Genomic DNA, 13,397 nt, shown 5'->3' with positions numbered 1-13,397 from the left:
AAACTCCCTTATCAGTGGACTAGAGGAAGGGCATAAAAGGAGAAGAGTGAGGGAACGTGCGTTGGGGAGAGATGAGGGAATGGACCACAGCTGGTTTACAGATTGAATAAATTGTATTAAATAATAATAATAATAATAATAATAATAATAATAATAATGTATTTAGTGTGAAAAACATAGTTTTTGTGACGTGATCAGTCACTGATAGAAATGAGGCTGGACATAGAGCTCAGCGGTTAATTGCATTTAATGTTGTATAGAGGACTTGTGTTCAGTTCCCAACTTCACACACTGGCAGCTTACTGCTGTCTGTATTACCAATTCCAGGGAGACATATACCCATCAGCATCATTGAGTATCTACACATTTGTGGTGTACATAATGATACTCTGATACACAAATAAATAAAAATGAAACTTTAAGGCATAAAAAAAGAATCTCTTTACATAACTAAATATAAGTATAGACCCCGAACCTCCTTGTCTGAGGCAGTTGCCTAAATACTCAAGGCTAAATCTTTTGGCTTTCATAAAACCTTTTTCTTTTATTCCAACATCTCTTTTCTTTACAAAGGCCAAAATCCTAAATCTTGCTGATTCCCACAGTTGGGACTTTTTGTTTTGTTTTGTTTTGTTTTGATTTGTTTTGTTTTGTTTTTTGGCCTGGCTCACTCAATGGAATTATTTCATTTCACTGCTGAGTTTACAAGTTTTTTTTTTTTTTCTAGCTCAGAAATTATACTTTTATTCTTTCTTCTCTTGCAAATTGCTTTCCTCATCAATTGTTGATATATTCAGCATGTTTGAATTATGTTTTTTCTCCATATTCAATAAGAAGCTTTCCAGTTCAATGATTAGTACATTTTTTTTAAAATTATATTATCTGTCAAACTAAGAACCTATACAAAAGATCTAGCTGGATAAGAAGTTTCACTGTAATGCACTAAATGATCTTTGTTCATGACAAAAACTTTTATTGAAAAACCTAACTCGGCTATATTTTAGTAAACATGAATCACTTGTCTTCTCAGACTCTTTTATTTACTTCTTTCAATAATCTTTAATTTTTGTGAATATTTACTTCTCTACAAGAACTTTGGAGGCAAAGAAAAACAAACAAGCTATAAGTTCCACTTCTTGCTAACCTTGTTAAGTCACTTTTGAACTCTCATTATATAAGAACATCACTATTTGCAAGTTTGTTATTATGTAGACTTAAAAGAGCATAATCATCATAGTCATTGTAAAGAAATACTGGTGCTTAACTGAAAGAAGTTGTTAAATGATTTGGTTTAGCCGACATAGGATCATGAAAACAAATTTAAAAAATTGTTGAATTCAAGATGATGGAAAGCTACAAATTCAGGGAATCTATTTTTTAGCAGGTTTTGCTTGCCTGAATATTTATGTTGTATTTATTTAAGTATATTTATTTAAAATGTGTAGGATAGTGGTACAGCACTTGGCTAACATGTGTGAGCATATGCTTCCACTCCTATCATTGTAAAAACATATTTTGCAGTTCAGTTCAGAGAGTTCATATTAAGGATCATATATATTAAAGATTTTAGAGATTCTTAATCTCAACACTTGGAAGGAAGAGGCCGATAGGACCTTGGAAGTTCAAGGTTATCCTGTTTTACAAAGTGAGTTTCATGACATCCAATGTTATATACATCAAAATATATATATGGATATATGAAATATATGATATTAAATATCAATATATATATGTCAATAAAAACAAAGAAGAAAATAATATTTATCTTTTCATTTTTTTTACTTTTAAAAATTTATGTATGTTTTTATAAATTAGTTTATTCACTTTGAATCCCAGCTGTAGGCCCCTCCCTCCCAAAGACTAGGAAACTTCCCTAGTCTTCTCATAGGGGAGGTCCTCTTCCCCTTCCATCTGAACCTAGCCTATAAGGTCTCATCAGGAGTGGCAGCATTGTTTCCCTCTGTGTCCTGGTAAGATCCTCCCTCAGGGGGAGGTGACCAAAGAGCCAATCTCTGAGTTCATGTCAGAGACAGTCCTTGTTTCTATTACTAGGAAACCCACTTGGATACTGACTTGCCATGGGCTATAGCTGTGCACAGGTTCTGGGTGTTCTAGGGTATCTCAATGCATGATCCTTGTTTGGCGTATCAGTCTGAGAAAATACATATCTGGCTAGAATTTTGTTATCTGTTGTTCTCCTCATGAAGCTCCTGTACCCTCTAAGACTTCCTATCTCCCCCTAATTTCAAAAGATTCCATGCACTCTGCCTGGATTTGGACCATGACTCAAAATGGAGAGGAATATAAATCAATCCTACTGAACACAGGGACAGGGCAAGGCTGCCCACTCCCTCCATATCTCTACGAGAGATTACTTGTAGTCAAAGCTAGACCAATAAGACAACTAAAGGAGATCATTAGGATCCAAATCAGAAAGGGAGAAATCAAAGTATTGCTTTTTGCAGATGATATAACAGTATACATGAGTGACGGCAAATATTTAACTAGAGAGCAACTTCAGCTGATATCACTTTCAGCAATGTGGCTGTATACAAAATTAACTCAAAAAAATCAGTAGCCCTCCCATATAGGAAATTCCAAAGGGCTGAGAAAGAAATTAGGAGGGAAACACCCTTTAAAATAGCCACTAATAACATGAAGTAGCTTGGGTGACCCTAATCAAGCATGTGAAAGACTGGTATTAGAAAAACTTCAAGTCTCTGAAGAAAGAAACTGAGGAAGATATCCGAAGATGGAAAGAATTCCCATGCTCATGGATCCGTAGGATTAAGAAGGGAAAATGGCCATCCTACCAAGAGCAATGTAGAGATTCAATGTAATTCCCATCATGTCTTTGGTCATCAGGGAAATGTTAATCAAATCAGCCCTGAGATTTCACCTAACAACCATCAGAATGGCTAAGTTCAAAAATTCAATTGACAACACATGCTGGAGAGGATTGGAGTTAGGGGAAACCTACTCCACTACTAGTGGGAATGCAAACTTTTACAACCACTTTGGAAATTAATCTGGCATGTTTTCAGACAATTAGGAGTATCTTTTCTTCAAGATCCCGATATGACACACATAGAAATATATCCAGAAGATGCTCAAGTATACAAAAAGGACATTTGTCAAACCATGTTTGTAGCACGTTTATTCTTAAGAGCCAGGAAACAACCCTGATGCCCCTCAGTGGAGAAATGGATACAGAAATTGTGGTACATATTCACCATGGAATATTATTCTGCAGTCAAAAACAAGGAATCATGAAATTTGCAGGTAAATGGTGGGAACTGGAAAAGATCATTCTGAGGGAGGCATCCCAGTATCAGATAGAAACATGTGGCGTATACTCACTCATAAGTGGTATTAGACATAAAATATTGGATAAACATACTAAAATCTCTACACCTAAAGAAACTAATCAAGACAGAACACTCTGGCTGAGTTGTTCAATCCACATTCAAAATGTAAAAGAGGATGGACATCAGAAAAGGGAGAAATAAGTGAACAAGTGAGTAACCTCCCACAGAGGGCCTCTGAAGAGCCCTATACTGCAAGGTATCAGAGCAGATGCTGAGATTTAGAGCCAGACTTTGGGCCTAGTGCAGGGAATTTTATGAAAAAAAGGGGGATATAGTAAAACCTGGAGGGGAAAGGAACTTCACAAGGAGAGCTACAGAAGGAAAAACTCTGGGCACTGGGGTCTTTTCTGAGACTGATACTCCAACCAAAGACCATTTATAGAGGTAACCTAGAACCCTGAACAGATGTAGCCCATGGAATGTCAGGGTCCAAGTTGGTTCCATAGTAATGGGGACAAGGACTGTAACTGATTGGCCTGCTCTTTGATCACCTCTCCCTGAGGGGTCTGCAGCCTTGCAAGGCCACAAGGAAGAAGAAGCAGCCACTCCAGATAGGTCCTGATAGACTAGGAATAGAAGGAAGGACAGGAGGAACTCCCCTGTTGGTGGGCTTGGTGGGACATGGGTGGAGATGGGGGAAGGAGAGTGGGATTGGGAGGGGAGGATAGACAGAGCTATAGAAGGGATAAAAGGTGAATAAATTTTAATTGATAAAATGAAAAACACGAATACAATTGTTTACAGACCTTGAAAGAAGAATTGTCAATTTAATATGGAAAACAAAGACACTCAGAATTGCTAAGACAATCCTGTACAGCAACAGATCATCAGAAGATATCTCCATCCCTGAGCTCAAACTGGACTACAGAGAAATAGTTATAAAAACTGCATGGTACTGGCATAGAAACACGATGGTGGATCAATGAATGTGAATAGAAAACCCAGAAATAAACCCATACACCTATGCCTTTTTCATTTTTGTCAAATAAGCCAAAACCATACAGTGTACAAAAGACAGCATCTTCAACAAATGGTGCAGGTCTTACTGGATTTCTACCTATGAAAAAATGCAAATGCATCAATATTTATCACCCTGCATGAAACTCAAGTCCAAGTGGAACAAAGACCTGAATATTTTTATCTTATAATTAGTAAAAGAATAGTGTTTGCCCAAATTAGTCAAAGTTCTTTTCTAGAAAAATATTTTTCTAATTCATTATCCCCTTCTACATATTGTTTATATATATATATTAGTAAATGAAGGGAATAAAAACTTTACAATCATTTTAATATCATTTCATGTTAGAAAAATAAAAGTTAATGATTATGTTACAAATAAACATTCTAATCTTTTATTGATATAGCACATCTGGATTTCTACTGGAAAAGTGAAAAGAATTGTTTGGATTATTTCACTTGTTTATAACTGGTTCACATTCATATTGCTCTGTTTCTTAAATGGTTTTATCTCTATTGATGGGCAAGGCTGTTGTGAAACATTCTAGAATATCTGTGCAAATACAAATGAAAGGAATTGTAGTCAAAAGATTGGAAGAAAAAGGTTGCAGACTTTTCATCTCTCTTGGAGCTTTAAATCTGCTTATTTCAGAGTATTCTAACTGGAGGTATCAAAGACCATGAGTAACAGTCATCCTCTTCCCTTTGTGGAGAGAATGATCTCCCTCAAGTTTGAAAATCTGGCAAACCACAATTCATGCTGCACCCTGAGGCATATCTTTGAGCATGAAGGGCCTGATAGTGATGTAAACATCCCCCAAATCCATTGACTAAAAGTCCATATTGGTTTCCTTAATCTATTTCCACAACAAACGTGATGCCAAGGATGCCCTGGGTCCACTACATGGGATTTTACTAGATGGACATGAACTAAAGTTAGAGATGGTTTACAAAATGGATCCACAGTACTCTCAAACTGACTGTAGCAAGGGAGGCCAAAAACATTATGAGGAAGACAATCATAAATTCCGTCGTCAAGGTGACACAAGCATTTTTGTCCCACCACTGGTATCAAACCATAGATCATACCAGATCTTCTCCAGGCCACTCACAATCCCTGGCTCAGTCTCAATATCGCTTTCAAAGGAGATCATCAACAAACAAATGATCCAAGACCATGTTCTCAGCATCCAGGCAATAGCTGGTATCATGAGACAGGTCTGGTCTAAGTTTCAGGAATCTTCCTGTATCAAGCATGAAGAAATCTAAATCTAAATATTCAGGCAAGAATGCACCCAAGTGCCATTCAGGAGAAGGTAGGAACAGAGAGTTTCAATACTCCTCAGCACATAGCCTGAGTATTTCGAAAGATGAGGGTCAAGAGAAAAACCACTTACTGAGTTGAGAGAGATTTTGAAAAAAACAGTGGAAGTAGGAAAATTGATACATTGTATAGTATTTTATTGTCAACCTTTTTCAAGTTTTAACCTAAATTTACTATTACACTTATTGTGTTATTTGAATATTATGATTACATATAAAGTATTGAAATACTTAATTTTTTTCCTTTGTAAATTTTTGAAATAAAACATAATCATGTTTAGAATATTTATCTATTTATTAAGTTAATAGAGTATTAGCACCAAATCCTCCTATGACAATATGTACTCTGATTTGTTATCTAAAACTTGGTAATTAGACATACTTCTTTATAGTCCTCATCCTTTCAAGTTAAAAGCTATATATTTATTTGGTATGAATGATAACTAAATCCTTCAATTGTATAATGATATTAGAATTGTTTTATAATATTGATTAAGCAGCATTGTAAAATTTAAATATTTTGTGTATGTATCAAGAACATTGGTACAGTAGCTGAGAAATTGTACTTAGTTATTATTGTGGTGTTTACAGTACAGATAAACTGACTAGTTTACAGCTTGAAAAGTCTCTTATGCAATGCATTTGCTTAAACTAGTTCTAGTGTCTATTACTTTCCTTTTTAACTGTATGGTTATTACTGCAAAATCCCTGGGTCATAAATTATGTTCAATTCCTCACTTTTAAAAAAAGAAAATAGAGTTATTATATAATATATTCTGATCGTAGTTTCTCCTTTTACAACTTCTCTAAGATGTTCCGGACCACTTAAACCCACACACTCATACACTTCCTTTCTGTCTCTCATAAGTAAGCAGTTAACCGTATAAGAAAACAACAACATAAACATAATAAGAAACACAGGAACAGATAAAAACAAAACAATACTAATAGAAACCTCAAAGAAAGACATAAAAGAAACACAGCTATCACAGAAACATTTTTACTTACACAGAAATTCCATAAAAACAGAAAATAATCGGCTATAACATATAAACAATAACATGTAAGGTTAAAATAATTCAAACAAGGCATTATGAGATAATAAACCTCCAAAAATACATTGATCATTTATGTTTGCTATTTACTTCTAGGCATGGGGCCTGCATTAAGTATGGTTGGTAAAACTAGCTAGACAGCATTGGAGAAAACTCACTTTCCCTTGGAAGGGATTAACAATCAGAGATTGTTTCTGCATTAAGTGTGAGGCTTATGTCCATATCTCCACTTTGCTGTGGAAACCCAACTGCCTCAGACCCATGCACAGTACCTTCCAGTACACTGAACACTAGTCAGTAGAGATGAAGGTTCTCAGTTGCCACCAGCTCAACTTCTCCATGTTCAGTGACATATGTAGGCTTTTTCTTCAGCAATGCAGCTATGCAGCCTTACTATCCATTTCTGGAGAGCAATGGATATTGCCAGAGACAGACTGAGTTACCTGAGTTCTTCTTTGGGACATTTTGGTATGAACTCAATTAGACATAACACATTCCTGGTGCTGAAGGTTTCATTTGGTGGCAAGATATAGCTAGTGGAGATATGTCTCCCCAATTATTTGGTGATTGCATTTTGATTCCTGTCACATATGTATGTATTTTATATAGCTGTTCTACATAAACCCTCAATTCACCCTTGGTTTTAGCTATCTCTTCTCATACTCCCAGCCTTAACCATTCTTTGTTCCATTTTCCATTTAATCCTCCAGGGAGAGTTTCTCTATCTGTCTTTCTATAAATCTGGAATGCATCCAAGCTGATTATGGTGCATAATCTTTCTATATGCTACTGGAATTAGGGCTGAAATATTTTTAAGGAGATTTTTTCTTAATATATGTTCTTAACAGAAATTGCTCTATACTCTTCCCTGTTGGGTCTTGGTGTGGATTAGGTATTGAGGTGTGTCCTTGTAAAAAATAATTACACTTTGTATTTTTTCTTTCTATATTGCAGAATAATTAGAGGTATCAGCAATGATATTTATATGAAAGATTGTAATTGTCTGTGTTAAATCTAATTTTCTCTAACCTTTTTTGTTTGAATGATTTAATTAGTGCCTCTATTTCACTAGTTCTAATATAATTACTTATCCAGTTTTGATTTAAATTTAGTAGGCTGCATATAAGTTTATCTGTTTATTTCAGGTTTTCTATTTTCTTGGAGCACAGACTTTTAAAATATATCCTTACAATTCTCTGGGGTTTTTTTTTTGTTGTTGTTGTTTTTGTTGTTGTGTGTTTTTCCTCCCATGTATAATCTGTAATTCTATTAATTTGGATATCCTCTCTATATGTTAGTGTTAATTTGGCTAAGTATCAATCTTACCTATTTTCTTTACATTGTTTTGTTTCATTCTGTTTTATTGATGTCATAATCAATTTTGATTGTTTCTTGCTTCCTAATCCTTTGTAACTTCGTTTTTCTTTTCATTGTATTGCATTAAAGTATGTCATTAAGCTGCTCATATGTGATCTCTCCAGTTTTTATATGTAAATAGTTGGTGCTTTGCATTTGACTCTAAAACTGACTTCCTGTGTCTTATCTATTTGGGTAAATAGTATTTTCACTTGATTTCAATTTTTTTTAAATGGTTTTAGTTTTTAATTTCCTTCTTAATTTCTATCTTGAATCAATTTTCTGTCAGTAGTGACTTGCTCACTTTTAACATGTTTTTAAACTACTATTGTTCTTGTTTTCATGTAGTTTTAATCTGTGGTGGTCATGTAGGGTATAGGGTGTGATTTAAATTTTTTCCTTACTGTTGATACTTGCTTTATTTTCAAGACTTTGGTCAATTTTGGAAGAAATTCTATGAGCTATTGAAAAGAAAGTATATTCTGAGTTTGGGTTAAATCTTCTCTAAAAGTCTGCTAAGCTTATATACATGTGAAATCTTTTAGCTACAGCTTTTCTCGGGTTAGTTTTTGTCTAGATCACCTGTAAATTACTGAGAGTGAGGTCCTGAAGCCTCCCACTACCACTGTGTGGAGGTCAATATACTTTTCTATCTGTAATAGTATTTCTTTTATGAAGACAGTTACTTTTGTGCTTGGTATATGAACGCTTAAAACAGCAATAGCTTTTTGGCAGATTTTGTTTTTTCAACTTTGCTGACTATGTAGTGTTCCCTGTCTGTTCTGATTAGTTTTTAGTCTATTTTGTTTTGTTTTTTGTCAGATATTAAAACTGTTACACCTGCTTGGTTTTTGTCTCCATTTGCTTTCAACATGCTTTTTCTTTTTTTTATCCCGAGGTAATGTTTATTTTTTACTTTCAGATCTTGTTCTTGGATATCACAGAATGATGCATCCTGCTTTTTTCTTTGATTCTTTGTTAATTATACTTTATTCACTTTGTATCCCCCTGTGGTTGCCTCTGTCCTCCAGTCCCAATTTCTCCCTTCCTCTCCCCTCTGCACAAATGCCACTCCCCAAGTCCACTGATAGGGGAGGACTTATTTTCCTTCCTTCTTTTCCTCGTCAGTTAGGCCACATGAGGAGTAGCTCCATTGTCTTCTTCTATTGCCTGGTAATGCTGCTTCACCCTTCCGGGGGCCAGGGGTTAATGAAAGAGCAGGCCAAACAGTTCATGGAGAATATGTTTCAGGCCCTCTCTTTTCTAGAACCTACATTGAGAAATCAGGCTTTATTTAATGGCTCTGTCTTCATGATTTATCTTATAGCTCCCATTTTTCTTTTCAAATTTCATAATTTTTTTCCTTTCCTTGGCTGCAAATTTCGTGATTTACTGGTTCTTAATTACTGAATAGTATTCCAGTGTGTATATTTTCCACAATTTTTGCATTCATTCCTCAGTTTATGGACATCTGGTTTGTTTCCAGATTCTGACAATTACGAATAAAGATGCTAGGAACGTAGTAGAACAAATGTCCTTGTTGTGTGCTTGAATATATTTTGGATATATGTCAAGGAGTAGAATGGCTGGATCTTGAGGAGGCACTATTCCTAAGTGTCTGAGAAAGATCCAAATTGATTTCTATAGTGCATGTACATTTTTCATTCCCACTAGCAATGAAGGAGGTTTCCCTTTTCTCCACATTAACTCCAGCAGGTTTTGTCACTGGACTTTTTGATCTGAGCCATACTGACAGGTGTAAGATCATCCTGAGTGAGGTATCCCCAAAGCAGAAAGATATACTTGATATATAACTTAGTTATTTGTGGACAATAGACATAAGATATAGGATAAACATACATAATAGGTATATCAAAGGTAGCTAAGCATGAAGGAGGACCCTGAGTTATATGAGCAAGCCTCACTCAGACAGCCAATTTGGAAGAGTGAACAGCCAATTGGGAAGAGCCAACAGGGAAGAGCACAGGAGCCTACAACAGAGAGCCACTGATAGATTCTACCCAGCAGGGTATCAGAGCAGATGCTGAGACTCACAGACATAATTTGGGTAGAGTGGAGGGTACCTTATAAAACAAGGAGGAGATAGAAAGTCCTAGAGGGGACAGGAGCTCCTCAAGGAGAGCAACAGAAACAAAAAAAATCTGTGCAACGGGTCTTTTCTTAGATGAATGTTCCAACCAAGAAATTTGCTTGGAGATAACTTAGAATTCAAGCAGGGATGTAGCCCATGGCATCTTGGGTCACAAAGGAAGAAAATGTAGCTTGTTTTGATGAGACATGATAGGCTAGGATCAGATGGAAATGGAGGAAGACCTCCCCTATCAGTGGACTTAGGGCGGGGCATGGGAGAAGAGGAGGGATGGAGGAAGGCTGGGATTGGGAAGGGATGTGGCAGGGGTATATAGCTGGGATACAAAGGGAGTAAACTGTAATTAATTATAAAGTAATTTTAAAATTAAAATAAACAAAATATATTAAAACAAGTAAATGGAGATTGTAACACTAACATGTTATAAAATTCTAGGATGTATATTGGTATTGCAAATAAGTATTATTTTTTTTCAAGTCATCCTGTTTGAATCAAGACATATGCAACCAGATTAGTAATGTCATAATTAAAATAAAATTTCAACCTTTCCCCACTTCCATTTCCTCCCTCCAACCTTCCCCCTTTCTTCCTGCCTTTATATCTTCTAAAATTCATGACTTTATTAAATTCATATTTATTGTTACATGTACATGTAAAAAGATAAATATAGTCATACAACACACTAAATTTAAGTCCTGTTGCTTTGTGAATATGATTCCAGTAGAGAACACTTGGTATTGGATTACTAACTTGTGGTGTCTTTTGGGGGTAGTAGAATGTCCTCTACCAGCAGTTATTAATTGCCGTTAGTTCTGTGTTTATTGATGAGTCACTCATCCCACATCAACAAGTGTATTAATGTCCTTTTTTGGTTTTGTTCTTTGTTTTGTAAAAGTATTGCTAAAACAAAAAGAGAAAGAAAAAATGAAAAAGTATTGTTATCATCACCACACTTCCAAAATTTCCCATCCTCCATGCACCCTGAAAAGTCCAGGGAGAACTTATCACTTCTATCTAAAATATACATCATATGTTTTAAGCATGCCTGTCACATTTTAGAGTTCTGGTTAAGTATTTACTATATTCATGAAAAATAAAATAAAAAAAAAGAAAAATAAAAACAGGAAACGAAATCTCTAACATAAATCCTGTACTAAGGAGCTGTGATACAGAGCTATTCATTCATTCATTCACTTATTTGCTATTATAAACTGTGTTGTGCTGGGGAATAGAAACTTAACTTGAATTTCATGCTTAGACACACAATAGGCTCTAACATCTGTGCTATGCCATTTCTGCAGCTCCCAAGTAGAATTTTGAAATAGTTAAAAATCTTTTTCACTGTTGCTCTCCTTTTGGAGACCCTGTCCTCTCCAGCTCTTACTACTTCCCAGTTCTTACCTAAAATTCCATTCACTCTGCCCAACAGTTGCCCATCAGGCTCAGCATCTGCTTTGATATTCTGAAGGGCAGAGGCTTTCAGAGGCCCTCTGTGGTAGGTTCCTAGGTTGTTTCCTGTTTTCTTCTTCTTCTGATGTCCATCCTCTTTGCCTTTCCAGATGGGGATTGGACATTTTAGTTAGGGTCCTCTCTCTTGCTTAGTTTCTTTAGATGCACAGGTTTTAGTGGTTTTGTCCTATGATGTATGTATATATGAGTGAGTATATACCATGTGTGTCTTTTTGCTTCTGGGACAACTCACTCAGGATGATCCTTTCCAGATCCCACCATTTACCTGCAAATTTCATGATTTCCTTATTTTTCATTGGTGAGTAATATTCCATTGTGTAGATGTACCACAATTTCTGCTTCCATTCTTCAGTTGAGGGGATCTGGGTTGTTTCAAACTTCTGGCTATTACAAATAAAGCTGCTACAAACATAGTTGAGCAAATGTCCTTTTTGTGTACTTGAGCCTCTTTTGGATATATGCCCAGTAGTGGTATGGCTGGATCTTGAGGAAGTGCCATTCCTAGTTGTCTGAGAAAATGCCAGATTGATTTCCAGAGTGGTTGTACAAGTTTACATTCCCACCAGCAGTGCAGAAGGGTTCCCCTTTCTCCACAACCTCTCCAGCATGTGTTGTCACTTGAGTTTTTGATCTTGGCCATTCTCATGGGTGTAAGGTAAAATCTCAGGGTTGCTTTGATTTGCATTTCCCCAATGGCTAGTGAGGTTGAGCATTTCTTTAAGTGCTTCTCTGCCATTCGGTATTCCTCTACAGAGAATTCTCTGTTTAGCTCTGTTCCCCATTTTTTAAGTGGATTACTTGGTGTGCTGCTTTTCAGCTTCTTTAGTTCTTTATATATACTGGATATGAGTCCTCTGTCAGATAAAGGGTTGGTGAAGATTCTTTCCCAATCTGTAGGCGGTCGCTTTGTTTTGATGACGGTGTCCTTTGCTTTACAGAAGCTTTTCAGTTTCATGAGGTCCCATTTATTGATTGTTGCTCTTAGAGCCTGTGCTGTTGGTGTTCTGTTCAGGAAGTTTTCCCCTGTACCAATGAGTTCTAGGGTATTTCCCACTTTTTGTTCAAGCCGATTTAATGTGTCTGGTTTTATGTTGAGGTCTTTGATCCACTTGGACTTCAGTTTTGTGCAGGGTGACAAGTATGGATCTATTTTCATTTTTCTACATGTAGACATCCAGTTAGACCAGCACCATTTGTTGAAGATGCTATCTTTTTTCCATTATATGGTTTGGGCGTCTTTGTCAAAGATCAGGTGTCCATAAGTGTGTGGGTTTATTTCTGGGTCCTCTGTTAGGTTCCATTGATCCAACATTCTGTTTCTATGCCAGTACCATGCAGTTTTTAAAACTGTTGCTCTATAGTACAACTTAAGATCAGGGATGGAAATACCTCCAGAAGATCTTTTATTGTAGAGGATTGTTTTAGCAATTCTGGGTTTCTTGTTATTCCATATGAAGTTGAGAATTTTTCTTTCCAGGTCTGTAAAGAATTGTGTTGGTAATTTGATGGGCATTGCATTGAATCTGTAGATTGCTTTTGATAAGATGGCCATTTTTACTTTGTTAATCTTGCCAAGCCATGAGCATGGGAGATCTTTCCATCTTCTCATATCTTCTTCTAATTTTTTCTTCAGAGATTTGAAATTTTTTTCATACAAGTCTTTGACTTCCTTGGTTAGGGTTACTCCGAGGTACTTTATGTCCTTTGTGGCTATTGTGAAGGGTGTTTTTTCCCTAATTTCTTTCTCAGCCCTTTTGT

This window comes from Meriones unguiculatus (genome assembly GCF_030254825.1).
Source record: "Meriones unguiculatus strain TT.TT164.6M chromosome X unlocalized genomic scaffold, Bangor_MerUng_6.1 ChrX_unordered_Scaffold_31, whole genome shotgun sequence".
NCBI classification, from domain to species: domain Eukaryota; kingdom Metazoa; phylum Chordata; class Mammalia; order Rodentia; family Muridae; genus Meriones; species Meriones unguiculatus.
This window is presented reverse-complemented; position numbering follows the sequence as displayed.